Raw genomic sequence first — 18,546 nt, 5'->3', positions numbered from 1 at the left:
CTGTTAAAACTAACTGTGTTGAACATTGCTACATTAATTTAACAAATTCTATTTGCTCCAGGTGGCTTGTTTCTTTGAAGAACAGCTTGTATAAAGTAAATGTATAGCTGCTTTACTAAACATCAAGCACATTTGAATAACCTATGAATTACTGTCATACAAACCTATATGTGGATGGGAATCCCAATTATGAAGCTCTCTGGTCTATCATATTGAACTGAAATGAATAACAATTTAATATATACAGTATGTAACAGAGTTCAAGATTATTATTATTATTAATAGTAGTAGTAGTAGTAGTAGTAGTGTAGTAATAGTAGTAGTAGCAGTAGTAGTAGTAGTAGTATCGGGCCATTTTTTGTGTTTTTGTTTTGGATCTGGATATCGTTTGTGTTTTAGATCTGGATTGGTTTTGCCAAAACCACCCTTGCGGGTTTTGTTTTGGTATTGGTTTTGGATCTGTATTTTTTTAAAAAAATCATCAAAACAGCTAAAATAACAGAAGTTGGGGGTGTTTCTGTGCCTACTGTATTATTGACCTCAATAACATGAATTTTCACTCATTTCCAGACTATTCTGAATACCTCACTTCTCACACTATTGTTTTTGTGCAGTTTAGGCAAAAAGGTTGCACCGAGATAGTTGGACGGAGCAGCAGTAGCCCTTTTGCACTTAGCTGTATTTACTGGGAGGACACAATATATATAAAAAAGAATGTAATACAAAAGATACATTAGACAAGGCTTGAGATTTCAGTGCACTAAAAGATGATTAAGGTGAAGAAGAATAAAAAAGACAATATTTTAGATTTAATTTATTTAATTTATTTTAATTTAATTTATTTAATTTCATTTATGTAGATTCAAATTCTTCATTTCCTCCTAGATATCTTCAATATACACTATATGAGTGTGGAGAGATTATTTATATTCACTTAATTTTAATTTATCTAATTTATAATTATTATTAATATTAATTTGAATTAATTACAATGTGGTGATGGGAAGAATTTTGAAAATAGGACAATAAGTTATAATAAAAATATGCGCTACAGAAACCACACCCTGAAATAGACGTAGCATGACTGTATGTATTCTGGTTAGATACAGCACAATATATATATATATATATATGTCTTTTTTTTGTGGACTGACAGAACACTCCTAGATGGATGGAGCAGCTGCAGTCCCTGGATGTATACTGGGATAACACAGCACACAATATTAATTTAAATCAAAATAAAAATAAAAATATATATATATATATATACAGTCACAAATGGTGAAAATAATAAAGGCTAAAAACAAAAGGCCTAAAAATATAATAATAAAAAAAGACTATTTTTTGTTTATGCTGTACCCCAGTGTACTATACAGTTTTTATTTTATTTTCATAAGTACTGTAACACTGCCAGTCAGACCGCATTATATTATTTCCTACTCATAAATGCATTGCTCGATGCTGTCGGTGTAGTCAACCGCAGTGTTATTATATTATATATATTTTATATATATTTATAATTATTATATATATCTCTGATTCATTTGTGCGACACTGTAACCGCCAGTGTGTGATATTTAAAATAATATATATATATATATATATATATATATATATATACAGCAAATAGCCGGCACTCTCTCCTTAAGTGTATAAATGCCTTGGTGCCTCCCAGCTTGGTCTAGCAACCAGATACACAGTCACAAATGGTGGCACTCATAGGACTTATCAATAATAAATGACACAGCGGTCAAGAATATTCAATCAACGTTTCGTTAATTTAATAACGTCATCAGGATACAAACATAACATAAAACAAACAATATATAGCCACTCACCCCACCTCGTGTGTCCCTGCCATCGCCGTCAGCGCCGGGTCCTACGACAACACCCTCCGGCGCTACGCACTTCCTGTGTGCCCGGCCGCGTCTGGCGGTTGCTAGGGAACAGAATAACAATAATAGTGAAAGCATGAGTGAATGCCGTGCGTCAGTGCTCTCGCTTGTTCCTTGCCCATCTACCAAAAACATTAACTGAGTATTGTCTGGTTGCCCAGAGAGGGGAAAAATAAACGTCCCCACACTAAAGAAATGCACTATATCTAAAGACAAGATGTACAGTGATATTACGGTAATGCACATGTAGTAAACAGTGGCAACGCAGGCAAACTGAGCTGTAACTGAGTATTGCGGTACATAGATAATTTAATGATATATTGAAAACAAGGACATACGTCCTTACAAGAAGCAATTCAAGGGGAGATGCTCATTGAGACCTTTTGGAGTGATCGTACTCAAACGAAAAATCCACCTGGCCTCTTTCTGCAGCAGAGCCCTACCCCTGTCACCCCCATGGAGATTTTTAGGGACAGTATCTATAATTTTGTATCTGAGGGTGGCGAGACCATGATTAAATGACTTGAAGTGTCTCGCTACAGGCTGGTTCATGCCACTTTTACCACCCTCAAGGGCCTGTCGTATGGCGGACCTATGTAACGCCATGCGTTCTTTAAATTGTCTCGTGGTTTTGCCCACGTAAAGAAGACCACATGGACAACGAATTATGTATATAACGTGAGTACTACTACAGGACAGAATATGGCGTATGGCGATACGTTCCCCCGAGTGTGGGAGGGCGAACGAATCCCCATATTCCATAAAACTGCAGGTAGTGCATCCCGTGCAGCGATAGCACCCTGGTTTTCTAAACAGAAAGGTGTGCAGTCCACCCACTGGTATGGAAGAGACATCATTTTTCACTAGCCAGTCTTTGAGGTTTCTATTTCTAGTGAAACTAGGCAGCAATCTGGATTTACTAAGCATCTTCAGATCCGGATCCGAGGTCACGATTGGCCACAGATTTTTGGCAACCTTCGTGATCATCGGACTAGCATTGTTATACTGCTGGACAAATGGAATAATGTCCATACTGCTCGCTTTCTTCTTGGACTTTGTGGAAGTCAGGGTGTTTGATCGTGGGATTTCCAGAACCCTCCTCTTGGCCTCTACTAGATCATCTAAATTGTATCCTCTGGTCAAAAACTGGCGAGTCATCCTGTCTATCTCCTTTACGGTGTTTGCTGGATCATCTGAGATCCTGTGTATCCTCAAAAACTGCGAAAATGGAAGTCCCTTCTTGGTGGAGGCCGGGTGTTGGCTGCTCGCATGCAGAATCGTATTGCGATCAGTGCTCTTCTTGAATAATGAGGTATGTATGTGACCTTCTGTTACAGAAATCTGTACATCCAGATAATTCACCTGCTGAGTACTGGTACAGTAAGTGAATTTGATCGTATTGTCCATCAAATTGACCTTTAACATCAGGTCATCGAACTCGGATTCTGTTCCTAGCCAAATCAGGAACAGGTCATCGATGTAGCGGACAAAGAACAAAATCTTATCCGCAACATCAGTGTCGTCAAAAAATGCCTGTTGCTCCACTTCAAACATATAGCTATTTGCGAATGCCGGGGCTACGCAAGACCCCATCGCACAGCCTTGTTGTTGGACATACCAGCGAGAGTCAAACAGAAAATAGTTTCTTTTCAGGGTTAGTTCCAGTAATTTAATAAAAAATGACAATTCAGGTCCAGTGTATAGGGGACTGGCGGACAACAGAGTCGCTACAGCTGTTAAACCACCCGCATGCGGTATGTTAGTATATAAACTCACTATATCGAAAGTACAGAGAAGCGCATTGGGGGGGAGGGCAGGTAGGTTCTGTAACCGTATTAATAATGAGGTAGTATCCTTCAAATAGGTTTTTTGAGATTGAACTACAGGTTGGAGGTAAACGTCAAGATATTGGGACACTTTGTAATAAATTGATTCCCTGGCTGCTATGATCGGGCGGCCAGGGGGGACGGTGTTATTTTTATGTATTTTTGGCAACGTGTAAAGCACCGGTGCCACTGGGTGCTGTTGTATCAAGGTCTTCATTGTTGCAACTGTGGTAATACCATTAACCGTCGCCTCCTCCAAAACTGATTTTAACTCAGTTTCAAACCTAGATGTAGGATCGGTCGGTAATTCTAGATAAACTTGGGGGTCTTCTAGTTGTCGGTAAATCTCTTGTTTGTATTGGGATAAGTCCTGTATTACAATGCCGCCCCCCTTATCGGCGGGGCGTATGACAATACTTTTGTCCTGACTGAGGGTCTTTAGTGTGTCCCACTCCGTTTTGGACATATTGGAGTTGCTCGACTTCAAAGACTGAATGGAACCCATCACCTGTTTATCTAGTGACCGGTTAAAACATCTGAGGGAAGTGTTCATACTGACTGGATCAAAGCTCGATGTACCTTTGATCTTCCTCAAAGGGTTAACAGCATTCAAGTCAGATGATTCAGATTCCCCAAAGTGTTCACGCAACCTCAGTTTTCTATTAAACTTGAATGCGTCAAGTTTCCACTGGAATTCGTTAAACTGACAGGACGGTACAAATGAAAGTCCTTTGTTAAGTAATTTTCTCTCATCCGGAGACAAAGTTCTGCTAGAGAGATTGAAGACTATTTCTTCTTCGCAGCCTTGTTCTTTCGCTTTGAGGATCCTTTGCCACTGTCCTCCTCTTCGGGTAAACGGTCTCCTCTTGTTTCCCGCTGAGCGCGGGTACTGACCCCTAAAGGGGGTTTACCTGTGGTGGATCTGCTGCTTGTCTCAGTATCACTCTGTGACGACTGCCCGCCACTAGATGTTTCAGTGTCTCCTACAAATCTCCTAAACTTCCTTTGTCGTGGATTGTATGTCCGTTTGTAGCTGGGATTTAATGCCCAGGGGTAAACTCTCCCTTCCGCGTAATCCTTCTGCACTAAGCTCAGTTTATTGCATTTAAACTTCACCAGATCTCTGCGGTAGTTCTCCACTTGTGTGGCTAGTTTACCCAACCAGTCTGAACTCTGATCCAATTGTATAGTAGGAAGATGTTTGATTTCAAATTCTTCCTTTTTTTTTCTTGATTTCTTTAAGCTTTCTTGCTGATTCTGCAATCACCAGTAAGATCAGATCCAGACTGCACTTGTTCAGAATAGCTGCCCACTTACGTCAGAACTCCGCGTTATATTTCCCTATCGTGGGGGAATTTCTTATTCGGAATCCCCTGGGAATCTGACCACTGCGGTGATAGTCCGAGAGTGTTACCCCATGTAAGAAGAAGTCAACTTCCTTTTTTGATAGCCTCAGTAGTTGCACATACAGTTGTTCCGCTGTTTCTCCACCTTCTGATTGCTCAAAGTGTTCCTTAAACGAATCGTGTCCGCATCCACATCAGAAAAGCTCAAAGTTTCCCCCACGGGCAGAGCAATATTCCTGATGCCAGAATTCTCTTGCATGCTCAAAACATAAAAATAAAAGTAAAAACAAAACCAGAATCAGGTCTTCAGGTAAAAGCAGCTGATGGTGTACACTTGAAATACTGCTGGATGATGCCTTGCCAAACAGGTATAGGAACAGCACTGTCAGTCCCAAAGAACGTTCCGTGGTCGTCCCGTACCAAATATGTATACAGCAAATAGCCGGCACTCTCTCCTTAAGTGTATAAATGCCTTGGTGCCTCCCAGCTTGGTCTAGCAACCAGATACACAGTCACAAATGGTGGCACTCATAGGACTTATCAATAATAAATGACTCGGCGGTCAAGAATATTCAATCAACGTTTCGTTAATTTAATAACGTCATCAGGATACAAACATAACATAAAACAAACAATATATAGCCACTCACCCCACCTCGTGTGTCCCTGCCATCGCCGTCGGCGCCGGGTCCTACGACAACACCCTCCGGCGCTACGCACTTCCTGTGCGCCCGGCCGCATCTGGCGGTTGCTAGGGAACAGAATAACAATAATAGTGAAAGCATGAGTGAATGCCGTGCGTCAGTGCTCTCGCTTGTTCCTTGCCCATCTACCAAAAACATTAACTGAGTATTGTCTGGTTGCCCAGAGAGGGGAAAAATAAACATCCCCACACTAAAGAAATGCACTATATCTAAAGACAAGATGTACAGTGATATTACGGTAATGCACATGTAGTAAACAGTGGCAACGCAGGCAAACTGAGCTGTAACTGAGTATTGCGGTACATAGATAATTTAATGATATATTGTTTGTTTTATGTTATGTTTGTATCCTGATGACGTTATTAAATTAACGAAACGTTGATTGAATATTCTTGACCGCCGAGTCATTTATTATTGATAAGTCCTATGAGTGCCACCATTTGTGACTGTGTATCTGGTTGCTAGACCAAGCTGGGAGGCACCAAGGCATTTAGACACTTAAGGAGAGAGTGCCGGCTATTTGCTGTATACATATTTGGTACGGGACGACCACGGAACGTTCTTTGGGACTGACAGTGCTGTTCCTATACCTGTTTGGCAAGGCATCATCCAGCAGTATTTCAAGTGTACACCATCAGCTGCTTTTACCTGAAGACCTGATTGTGGTTTTGTTTTTACTTTTATTTTTATGTTTTGAGCATGCAAGAGAATTCTGGCATCAGGAATATTGCTCTGCCCGTGGGGGAAACTTTGAGCTTTTCTGATGTGGATGCGGAAACGATTCGGTTTAAGGAACATTTTGAGCAATCAGAAGGTGGAGAAACAGCGGAACAACTGTATGTGCAACTACTGAGGCTATCAAAAAAGGAAGTTGACTTCTTCTTACATGGGGTAACACTCTCGGACTATCACCGCAGTGGTCAGATTCCCAGGGGATTCCGAATAAGAAATTCCCCCACGATAGGGAAATATAACGCGGAGTTCTGCCGTAAGTGGGCAGCTATTCTGAACAAGTGCAGTCTGGATCTGATCTTACTGGTGATTGCAGAATCAGCAAGAGAGCTTAAAGAAATCAAGGAAAAAAAAGGAAGAATTTGAAATCAAACATCTTCCTACTATACAATTGGATCAGAGTTCAGACTGGTTGGGTAAACTAGCCACACAAGTGGAGAACTACCGCAGAGACCTGGTGAAGTTTAAACGCAATAAGCTGAGCTTAGTGCAGAAGGATTACGCGGAAGGGAGAGTTTACCCCTGGGCATTAAATCCCAGCTACAAACGGACATACAATCCACGACAAAGGAAGTTTAGGAGATTTGTAGGAGACACTGAAACATCTAGTGGCGGGCAGTCGTCACAGAGTGATACTGAGACAAGCAGCAGATCCACCACAGGTAAACCCCCTTTAGGGGTCAGTACCCGCGCTCAGCGGGAAACAAGAGGAGACCGTTTACCCGAAGAGGAGGACAGTGGCAAAGGATCCTCAAAGCGAAAGAACAAGGCTGCGAAGAAGAAATAGTCTTCAATCTCTCTAGCAGAACTTTGTCTCCGGATGAGAGAAAATTACTTAACAAAGGACTTTCATTTGTACCGTCCTGTCAGTTTAACGAATTCCAGTGGAAACTTGACGCATTCAAGTTTAATAGAAAACTGAGGTTACCTGAACACTTTGGGGAATCTGAATCATCTGACTTGAATGCTGTTAACCCTTTGAGGAAGATCAAAGGTACATCGAGCTTTGATCCAGTCAGTATGAACACTTCCCTCAGATGTTTTAACCGGTCACTAGATAAACAGGTGATGGGTTCCATTCAGTCTTTGAAGTCGAGCAACTCCAATATGTCCAAAACGGAGTGGGACACACTAAAGACCCTCAGTCAGGACAGAAGTATTGCATACGCCCCACCAATAAGGGGGGCGGCATTGTCATACAGGACTTATCCCAATACAAACAAGAGATTTACCGACAACTAGAAGACCCCCAAGTTTATCTAGAATTACCGACCGATCCTACATCTAGGTTTGAAACTGAGTTAAAATCAGTTTTGGAGGAGGCGACGGTTAATGGTATTATCACAGTTGCAACAATGAAGACCTTGATACAACAGCACCCAGTGGCACCGGTGCTTTACACGTTGCCAAAAATACATAAAAATACCACCGTCCCCCCTGGCCGCCCGATCATAGCAGCCAGGGAATCAATTTATTACAAAGTGTCCCAATATCTTGACGTTTACCTCCAACCTGTAGTTCAATCTCAAAAAACCTATTTGAAGGATACTACCTCATTATTAATACGGTACAGAACCTACCTGCCCTCCCCCCCAATGCGCTTCTCTGTACTTTCGATATAGTGAGTTTATATACTAACATACCGCATGCGGGTGGATTAACAGCTGTAGCGACTCTGTTGTCCGCCAGTCCCCTATACACTGGACCTGAATTGTCATTTTTCATTAAATTACTGGAACTAACCCTGAAAAGAAACTATTTTCTGTTTGACTCTCGCTGGTATGTCCAACAACAAGGCTGTGCGATGGGGTCTTGCGTAGCCCCGGCATTCGCAAATAGCTATATGTTTGAAGTGGAGCAACAGGCATTTTTTGACGACACTGATGTTGCGGATAAGATTTTGTTCTTTGTCTGCTACATCGATGACCTGTTCCTGATTTGGCTAGGAACAGAATCCGAGTTCGATGACCTGATGTTAAAGGTCAATTCGATGGACAATACGATCAAATTCACTTACTGTACCAGTACTCAGCAGGTGAATTATCTGGATGTACAGATTTCTGTAACAGAAGGTCACATACATACCTCATTATTCAAGAAGAGCACTGATCGCAATACGATTCTGCATGCGAGCAGCCAACACCTGGCCTCCACCAAGAAGGGACTTCCATTTTTGCAGTTTTTGCGGATACACAGGATCTCAGATGATCCAGCAAACACCGTAAAGGAGATAGACAGGATGACTCGCCAGTTTTTGACCAGAGGATACAATTTAGATGATCTAGTAGAGGCCAAGAGGAGGGTTCTGGTAATCCCACGATCAAACACCCTGACTTCCACAAAGTCCAAGAAGAAAGCGAGCAGTATGGACATTATTCCATTTGTCCAGCAGTATAACAATGCTAGTCCGATGATCACGAAGGTTGCCAAAAATCTGTGGCCAATCGTGACCTCGGATACGGATCTGAAGATGCTTAGTAAATCCAGATTGCTGCCTAGTTTCACTAGAAATAGAAACCTCAAAGACTGGCTAGTGAAAAATGATGTCTCTTCCATACCAGTGGGTGGACCGCACACCTTTCTGTCTAGAAAACCAGGGTGCTATCGCTGCACGGGATGCACTACCTGCAGTTTTATGGAATATGGGGATTCGTTCGCCCACCCACACTCGGGGGAACGTATCGCCATACGCCATATTCTGTCCTGTAGTAGTACTCACGTTATATACATCATTCGTTGTCCGTGTGGTCTTCTTTACGTGGGCAAAACCACAAGACAATTTAAAGAACGCATGGCGTTACATAGGTCCACCATACGACAGGCACTTGAGGGTGGTAAAAGTGGCATGAACCAGCCTGTAGCGAGACACTTTAAGTCATTTAATCATGGTCTCGCCACCCTCAGATACAAAATTATAGATACTGTCCCTAAAAATCTCCATGGGGGTGACAGGGGTAGGGCTCTGCTGCAGAAAGAGGCCAGGTGGATTTTTCGTTTGAGTACGATCATTTCAAAAGGTCTCAATGAGCATCTCCCCTTGAATTGCTTCTTGTAAGGACGTATGTCCTTGTTTTCAATATATCATTAAATTATCTATGTACCGCAATACTCAGTTACAGCTCAGTTTGCCTGCGTTGCCACTGTTTACTACATGTGCATTACCGTAATATCACTGTACATCTTGTCTTTAGATATAGTGCATTTCTTTAGTGTGGGGACGTTTATTTTTCCCCTCTCTGGGCAACCAGACAATACTCAGTTAATGTTTTTGGTAGATGGGCAAGGAACAAGCGAGAGCACTAACGCACGGCATTCACTCATGCTTTCACTATTATTGTTATTCTGTTCCCTAGCAACCGCCAGATGCGGCCGGGTGCACAGGAAGTGCGTAGCGCCGGAGGGTGTTGTCGAAGGACCCGGCGCCGACGACGATGGCAGGGACACACGAGGTGGGGTGAGTGGCTATATATTGTTTGTTTTATGTTATGTTTGTATCCTGATGACGTTATTAAATTAACGAAACGTTGATTGAATATTCTTGACCGCTGAGTCATTTATTATTGATAAGTCCTATGAGTGCCACCATTTGTGACTGTGTATCTGGTTGCTAGACCAAGCTGGGAGGCACCAAGGCATTTATACACTTAAGGAGAGAGTGCCGGCTATTTGCTGTATATATATATATATATTATTTTAAATATCACACACTGGCGGTTACAGTGTCGCACAAATGAATCAGAAATATATATAATAATTATAAATATATATAAAATATATATAATATAATAACACTGCGGTTGACTACACCGACAGCATCGAGCAATGCATTTATGAGTAGGAAATAATATAATGCGGTCTGACTGGCAGTGTTACAGTACTTATGAAAATAAAATAAAAACTGTATAGTACACTGGGGTACAGCATAAACAAAAAATAGTCTTTTTTTATTATTATATTTTTAGGCCTTTTGTTTTTAGCCTTTATTATTTTCATTTTACACTGGGACGGATGGAAAGATCACTCCTTTCAGATACAGCAGACAGAGCACCTCTCTCAAATACATAATACAATTAATGTTTGGCTTTGGATCACACACAGATGATATATAGCTGTAGTATGTGATGAACCAATAGAAATATATTTTTTGCTTTGCATCACACACAGAGGATATGTAGCAGTAGTGTATGGCAGTACTGGTAGTTGTCACTGAGTGATGCACCAATAGAAATATATTTTTTGCTCTGGATCACACACAGAGGATATATGGCAGTATTTTTATTACTAGTAGTCACGGAGTGATGCACCAATTAGAAATATATTTATTTGTATCACAAGCACAGCAGTAGTATGATGCACTACTGTAGACAGTCAAACAGCCCCTTATAGACAGAGAACACCTGGTTCTGACTCCTGACCTATACACAGCCACTGTATGCTATATGCAGTGCACTAGTATGCAGAGCCCTAACACAGCAGCACACCTACACACAATGCCACAGATCAACTGAACTCTCCTGCCTCCTGAAAGACACAACCCCTTTGCTCCACAATAATTCTCTCCTGCCCCCCTTCCTCCTGCAAAACAACCTCTCTGCTCCACAATACTCTCCTGCTCCCCTGCACTTTTTCAGCACAGAAAAGTGAGAGCACACACAGTCACAGAGAGAACCAAAGGAACACTCTCCTGCCTTCCTTCTCCTGCCCCCATTCCATTTTTTCTAACAGGCAACACAGAGCACACACAGTACACATCCTGTGTGTACACTCTCCATGTCCAGAGTGAAAATGGCGGCGACAAGTGGCTCCTTATAATGAATTCAAAACCCGCGAGATCCGACAGTGGGATAATGACTTTTTCCTCATTTTCAGATCCGTGGCAGGTGCGCAAAAATGAGCCTGCCTTGGATCCACCTCAAATCTGCACAGTTCGGGTGGACTCGGTTATCGGAAAACCGAAACCGCTCACCCCTAATTATTATATTTCAGTTATGCAAGATTTACAAATAGTTTTAAGAATTAGCATACGTATATATTTAATAAAGATTTTGTACAGCAATCCTACAGATGTAACCACACTCATTGCAACCACAGGCACTGCCAGACGTGCTCTGACTGCAAATTAATATACCAGGCTGCAACTAGCCGCAGCCTCCATGTATCTCTATGGCCATGTGCTACATCACAGTTACAGGCACAATAGTCACGCCAACTTTGCCGCAAATAGCTTTGGTCATGGCTACATCTTTACGTTTTATATTTTATTACACCAGCTACCAGTGAGGACGCCACCTGAGGTTAGAAGAAAAAAAAATTCATACACAACAGAGAAAAGGTTTCTTCACAGTAAGAGCAGTAAGGATTTGTAATTCTCTGCCAGAGACGGTAGTAATGGTGGATTCAATCAATAAGTTTAAAAATGGATTATATAAATTCCTAGTTGAAAAAAATATCCAAGTATACAGAATTTTATTAATATAAAATGTATAATACAGGTGAACTTGGTGGACATTTGTCTTTTTTTAACCTCAACAACTATGTAACTATGTATGTATTGTATGTAACATTATTAAATGGTAGTTTCTCAAATAGCGATTTAGATTTTGTTCTTTATAGATGGAACTAAACTGGCCTTCAAAGATTTATAGTATGGCATAGGGTAACCTTCTGGACAGTGGCTGTCAAGAACTTTTGTAATTTGTTTACACTTTATCAGAAATATGAAGGCTAAGCTTAATTGGAGGTGAGATGTTTGGAAGGGTTGGGTACAGAATCCCGTCAGGAGATTGGCAGTGGACTCCCAATGGCCCAATAGTTCAAACTTAGGAGCATTGCTCAGGTACCCTGTTGTGTTTAAATCACCTACAGTATCAATGTCATTGTAGGACATGCTTCCCTGAGAAAAAGACCATAACACTAACTGACCCTCTGCTGGCAAACAGGCTCAAAGATCAGCAAATGTAGTCAATCAAATGAGAAATTCAGGAGTGCACATGCACTTTATTCACATCTACAGTCTGATTTAGAATGCAGTAGCCATGAGCCTCACTTCTTGTGCAGTTAGCCTGTAAATCGTTATTAATAAAACATCAAAGATTAATATTGGTTTTGATTAGAGATGAGCGGGTTCATTTCTCAGAGAACCGAACCATACCGGACTTCACGTCACGAGCCCAAATCCGAGTCAGGATCGGGTTTTCCCGCCTGACTCAGAAACCAGAATGAGGCAAAACGTCATCATCCTGCTGTCGGATTCTCACGGGATTTGGATTACATATAAGGAGCCACATGTCCCTGCAATTTGCACTCCGGTATTGGAGAATGTGTATTGGTAGTGTCCTATGCATCAGCCATCAGTCATTCCAGTGATCAGTCACAGTGGTATACTCTGCTGCCATATGTCCAGTGCTGCTGTATAATAATAACAAATCCCTTACAGTGTTGCGGTGTTGTCCTGCATCAGACCAGTGGTAGTGTCCTGTGCTTCAGCCATCAGTCATTCCAGTGATCAGTCACAGCGGTATCCTCTGCTGCCATATATCCAGTGCTCCTGTGCCGCAAATTGTGTTATATAACTCCAGAAAAATAATGGAGAACAAAAATTTGGAGGATAAAATAGGGAAAGATCAAGAACCACTTCCTTCTAGTGCTGAAGCTGCTGCCACTAGCCATGACATATACAATGAAATGCCGTTGTCATCTGCCAAGGCTGATGCACATTGTGATAGTAGAGGGCATGCAAAATCCAAAAAGCAAAAGTTCAGTAAAAAGACCCCAAAAAAAGAAATCTGCTCAGACTATTTAAATTTTTTTTTTTAGTCTGAGGAGAAACGTAAATTTACCAATATGCCACTTACGACACGGAGTGGCAAGGAATGGCTAAGGCCCTGGCCTATGTTCACGACTAGTGGTTAAGCTTCAGATGATGATGGAATCCACTCATCCTCCCGTTAAAAAAATTAAAAGAGATAAGCTGGAAAAAGCACAGAAAAGAACTGTGCATTCTGAGATGGTATCACAAATCAACAAGGAGAGTCCAAGTGTTTCGGCGGTTGCGATGCCTGACATTCCCAATACTGATAAGGAAGAAGTGGCTCCTTCCACCATTTGCACACCCCCTGCAAGTGCTGGAAGGAGCACCCACAGTCCAGTTTCTGATATTCAAATTGAAGATGTCACTGTTGAAGTACACCAGATGAGGATATGGGTGTTGTTGGCGCTGAGGAGGAAGTTGACGATGAGGATTCTGATGGTAATGTGTTTTTTTTTTTAAATGGCACCGGGGTCGACACCTGTTGTCCATGGGATGAAGAAGCCCATTGTGATGCCTTGGCAAAATACCAAAAAAGCCACCTCTTTGGTGTGAAATTATTTCTCCACAAACCCGGACAACAGATGTCAAGCCATGTGTTGCCTCTATCAATCTGTAATAAGTAGGGGTAAGGATGTTAATCCCCTAGGAACATCCTCCCTTATATTTCACCTGCAGTGCATTCATCAGAAGTCAGTGTCATGTTGTGAAACTTTGGGTAAGAGCGTAAGCAGTCCATTGATACCTAAATCCTTTCTTTCTCTTGTACCCAATCTCCTGCAAGCCACACCAGCAACACCCTCAATGTCAACTTCCTCCTCAGCCATTAACGTCAGTAGTCCTGCTGGCCATGTTCCTGGCAAGACTGACGAGTCCTCTCCTAACCGCGATTCCTCCAAAGGATCCTTGAGTGGTACACCTGCTGTTACTGCCACTGCTGTTGTTGCTGCTGGTAGTCGATCGTCATCCCAGAAAGTAAGTCGGAAGACCACTTGTACTACTTCAACTAATCAATTGACCATCTAACAGTCCTTTGAGAGGAAGATGAAATATGACCGGATTCAACCTGTTGCATAGCGGATATCTGAGGCCTTGACACTTATGTTTGTGTTAGACGTGCTTCCAGTAAGGCCATTAGTGCAGTGGGATTTAGACAATTTGTGTCCCCGGTACCAAATCCCATCTAGGTTCCACTTCACTAGGCATGCGATACCGAGAATGTACAGAGACATCAGAAAAAGAGTCACCAGTGTCCTTAAAAATGCAGTTGCACCCAATATCCACTTAACCATGGACATGTGGACAAGTGGAACAGGGCAGACTAAGGACTATATGACTGTGACAGCCCACTGGGTAGATGTATTGCCCCCCGCAGCAACAACAGCAGCAGTGGCACCATTAGAAGCATCTCGCAAATCCTAACTCGTTTCTAGGCAGGCTATGCTGTGTATCACCGCTTTCCGTAAGAGGCACAACACTGACAAATTCTTACAGAAACTGAGGGACATCATTGCGCATTGGCTTACCCCACTTAGACTCTCCAAGGGATTTGTGATATCGGACAACACCACCAATATTGTGCATGCATTACAACTGGCCAAATTCCATCACATTCCATGTTTTACACATACAATTAATTTGGAGATGCTGTTGTGGCCCAAAAAATTGCGGGCCACTTTCGACATTCTGCCACTGTGTGCTAAAGACAGGAGCAAAAGCAAACACTCCTGAACCTGCCCTGCCATCAACTGAAGCAAGAGGTTGTAATGAGGTGGGATTCAACACTCTGTATGCTTCAGAGGATAGAGGAGCAGCAAAAGGCCATTCAAGCCTATACATCCACCTACGATATAGGCAAAGGAGGGGGAATGCACCTGACTCAAGCACAGTGGAGAATGATTTCCATCTTGTGCAAGGTTCTCCAACCCTTTGGACTTGCCATACGTGAAGTCAGTTCAGACTCTACCAGCTTGAGTCAGGTCATTCCCCATCATCAGGCTTTTGCAGAAGCAGCTGGAGAAATTAAAGGAGGAGCTAAGATGGAGCGATTCCGCTAAGCATATGGGACTTGTGGATGGAGCCCTTCATTCGCTTTGCCAGGATTCAAGGGTGGTCAATCTGTTGAAATCAGAGCACTATATTTTGGCCACCGTGCTCGATCCTAGCTTTAAAGCCTACATTGTATCTCACTTTCCGGCAGACACAAGTGTGCAGAGGTGCAAAGACCTGCTTGTGGGTAAATTGTAAACTCAAGCAGAATGTGACCTGTCAACAGCTCCTCTTCAATTTCTCCCACCACTGGGGCTGCAAGGAAAAATATAAGATTTCCTAGCCCACCCACTGGTGGTGATGCAGGGCAGTCAGGAGTGAAAGCTGACATCTGGTCCAGAATGAAGGACCTGCCAATGATTACTAACATGTCTACTGTCACTGCATATGATTCTGTCACCATTGAAAGAATGGTGGAGGATTATATGAGTGACAGCATTCAAGTAGGCATGTCAGACAGACCATATGTATACTGGCAGGAAAAAGAGTCAATTTGGATGCTCTTGCATAAAGTGACTTTATTTTACCTAAGTTGCCCGCCTTCCAGTGTGTACTCCGAAATAGTGTTTAGTGCAGTCGGTAACCTTGTCAGCGATCGGCATAGGAGGTTACTTCCACGAAATGTGGAGAAGATGATGTTCATCAAAATGAATTATAAATTCCTCCAGGAAGACCTTGACCAGCAATTGTCTCCGGAAAGTACACAGGGACCTGTGATGGTGGAATCCAGTTGGGACAAATTAATACTCTGTGAGGAAGGGGGATGTACACAGTGAAAGGGGTGAGGAATCAGAGGATGAGGATGAGGTTGGCATCTTGCCTCTGTAGAGCCAGTTTGTACAAGCAGAGATTGATTGCTTCTTTTTTGGTGTGGGCCCAAACAAACCACTCATTTCAGTCACAGTTGTGTGGCAGACCCTGTCTCTGAAATAATTGGTTTATCAAACTGTGCATGTCCTGTTTATACAACATAAGGGTGGGTGGGGGGACCCAAGGACAATTCCATCTTGCAGCTAATTTTCTTTTTTGCATCATGTGCTGTTTGTGGCTATTTTTTAAAGTGTCATCCTGTCTGACACTTCCGTATATGTTCAGTGGTACGGCCATTTAATTCTATGATTTTGCCGTATAATTCCAGTTATTTGGACGTATAATTCCAGTGATTTGGATGTATATTTCCAGTGATTTTGACGTATAATTCCAGTGATTTTGCAGTATAATTCCAGTGATTTGGACGTATAATTCCAGTGATTTACAGGGGCATACAGGAGATGCTGTCAGTGGACCGAACAATTGCGGCCCACTTTCAATATTCAGCCACTGTGTGACACTACTAGATGGGACAGGTGGTTGTGTCGCTTAGCTTAGTCATACAGCAACCTCGGTGCACCTCTTTTTCTTCTTTGCATGATGTACTGTTCGGGGCCTTTTTTTTATATATCTGCCCTCCTGTCTGACACTGCAGAGCCACTCCTAAATGGGCCAGGTGTTTGTGCTACACACTTTTGTAATTTAGCTTAGTCATACAGCCACCTCGGTGCAACCTTTTGGCCTAAAAACAATATTGTGAGGTGTGAGGTGTTCAGAATAGACTAGAAATGAGTGGAAATTAATGTTATTGAGGTTAATAATACTATAGGATCAAAATTACCCCCAAATTCTGTGATTTTAGATGGTTTTATGTTTTTTTTTTAAATCATCCAGATCCAAAGCCAAACCCAAAACACGAAAAGGTGGTTTTGGCAAAACCAAGCCAAAACCAAAACACGTAAGTGGAATTAGAACCAAACACAAAGCATGAAAAGTGCCAGCCGCACATATCTAGTTTTGATAAACATTAAAAGCTGGAGTTCAATAAAACTTGTACGGTAGTGATCTCTATAGGCCCAACTTCCTATTAGTACAAAATAGAAGGAAAAAGCACCTATTAAGACACCTTTTTTGTTGTAGAAAGCTTGATTCACGGTGCATCAATTAGTGGAGACATGTAGTATACATTCTATCTTCTTCTGCATGCTTTACATTGTGTGATAGAAAATGTGAGACAATGAGCATCTAGTGTATTAGCATTTTCTCAAACAAAAGAAATTTTAATAAATCACACTTACAAAACATGTACATAAGAACAGTAATATAAAAATGAGGTAACATTAAAATCTGGAATCACAATAAAAAAGAAATGGCCTCCTACCAGCTGGGAGAGGAGTAATTACATATATCAGTCCAAAGTGGAGATACCAGGCAACTCCTGCAGGCCTGCAATCGAGAGCATCAATGTTACGGTCCCCTCTTGAGATGTTCTGGGCAGGGCCTGATTAAGAGCCACATGGGCCTGGAGCTGAAAATGTCCAATGGCCTATTGTGAGATGCAGAGGAGCTGCCATCAGTGTGTGTTTGGATGTGGATGGGACCAGAACCATGTGGGTGTGTACACCTCCTGCACCTCGGCTTCACTGTTTCCCTAAGAACATAAAAATTAGAGATATGTGGGTTCGGAATAACAAAGTTTTTAACACCAAAATTAATGAGAGTTCAGATTTATCCAGAGTTTTCTTATTGGCTATCAGTAACAAGTGAAATCCAATAAGATGCCGTTTTGAGATCCGGGTAAATCCAAGTAAATTTGGGAAAATCCAAACCCCCACATCTCTATACAGATATAAAAATTGCTTAGATTTCTGAGAAAACTATAAAAACTATTTTAATACTTATGATTTATGCCTGACTTTGTGGCCAGCTGGGTGGCTGGTCATCACCATGCTGCCATTATTTATATAATGGGTACAATGAAATGGCCACCGCGCATGCGCAATAGCAAAATTGGTCTCTGGGACATGGGGGCATGGGTTCCGGTATGAAAGATAGATAGTGTCTAGTTAGACAGTCAATAGATAGACACCATATGTTAGATGGACATTAGGTCGACAGGGTCAAAAGGTCGACATGGTCAAAAGGTCGACATCGAAAAGGTCGACAGGTCAAAAGGTCGACATGGTCAAAAGGTCGACATGGAAAAGGTCGACATGAAAAAGATAGACACCATGTTTTTTGCATTTTTGTGGTTTGTGTGGACAGTTTTGTCATCTGGGACCCCCAATTGTAGAAAGGCATACCCTCGCGGGGCTCGCTTCGCTCGCAACGCTTCGGGCACGGTGGCTCGCTGCGCTCGCCACAAGGTTTATAACC

Source organism: Pseudophryne corroboree, chromosome 4 (genome assembly GCF_028390025.1).
Source record: "Pseudophryne corroboree isolate aPseCor3 chromosome 4, aPseCor3.hap2, whole genome shotgun sequence".
Lineage (NCBI taxonomy): Eukaryota > Metazoa > Chordata > Amphibia > Anura > Myobatrachidae > Pseudophryne > Pseudophryne corroboree.
This window is presented reverse-complemented; position numbering follows the sequence as displayed.